The following is a 1,204-nucleotide window of genomic DNA, read 5'->3' on the forward strand; positions in this document are numbered from 1 at the left end:
CCCCCTTCCCCCTTTTATCGCCATCGCTCATGTGTTTCTCTTGAACCTCTCCATATCTATCAGGACAAATAACTGGATACTCAGAACTTCAGAATGGCAAAGAAACACTACTTGGCTTTGAAATCATAACATATGTATAACATTATCATCCCCCTTTTTTTCGTACGATTTCTTCCAACTTGATGCACCCAAACTTGCACTACAGGGTTGTTTTTGTAATGTTACGGCTCTTCCCCGTTGCATGCAGAAAACATGAGTTCAAATACCGCATGGGGAAGCCTATTATGTTAAAATTGTATCTTCGTCTTTCTTCTGGAATGTTATCTTTCATTCAGGCTGGGTTGGCTATGATAGGCTGGCTCGATGCAGCCCGCCTCAAAAATTGCCTAAATGTATTCAGAGGGGGGGAAAACATTCACAATCATTTTTTTCATTTTCACATCATCGTCCCTTCTTTAGCCCCTTCATCACTTATTCTACGACCGACAACCGCTCAAGGTAACAAATCCCGAGATATACGCACGTAACAGAAGAAAAAACAACAACAAATAAACGCCTGTCATTTGACTTTTTGTATCCTATTTTTAGCTCCACCCTATCTCCCCCCCCCCCTACATATTCCAGCTTCAGCTCTCACGCTTTGTCAAGCTCATTTTAAAACACATGTTTATAAAAAGTATAATGCAAAGAGGGATACTTTTGATAGGAATGGCTGCTGCAAATCTTTTTTAGTCAAGAATGGCATAGCCAACCTTGAGAGCATTTGCTGGCCATCACACCTGTCCAGGAGGGGACTTCTCTTTCTTCGTGTCCCCTCTACAAATATCCCACTTCGGATAAGAAACCCAAACAGTCCCATCACAGTTCAATCTGATTTCATCCTGGATACTATTATTTATTTCTGCTCCGAGTTATAAATCACTTCTTTTTTTTATTACGCTCCCAAAATATATGTTGTTGTCTATGGGGTGTTGTTTTTTTTTACGTGGACGATTTATACATAGCATAATATATTACGGTTGTTATAATATTCTATGATGCTGTCTTTTCTTCTTCCATTTATAAATTGTTTCCGCATTTAGCTGAGAGCACAGTCACGTTTGATGTGAGACGATGAGCGTCAACATGAAAACACACACACACACACACACACACGCACGCACACACACACACACACACACACACACACACACACACACACACA

At 40.4% G+C, this 1,204-nt stretch overlaps 1 protein-coding gene across 3 annotated transcripts in view; it reads left to right on the forward strand.

The window, feature by feature from the left end:
* The window catches only part of LOC101851672, a 139,026-nt gene that overhangs the window by 127,530 nt on the left and 10,292 nt on the right, over positions 1-1,204 (forward strand). The gene's annotated exons all lie outside the window — the stretch shown is intronic.

Source organism: Aplysia californica, unplaced genomic scaffold (genome assembly GCF_000002075.1).
Source record: "Aplysia californica isolate F4 #8 unplaced genomic scaffold, AplCal3.0 scaffold00648, whole genome shotgun sequence".
Classification (NCBI taxonomy): Eukaryota; Metazoa; Mollusca; class Gastropoda; order Aplysiida; family Aplysiidae; genus Aplysia; species Aplysia californica.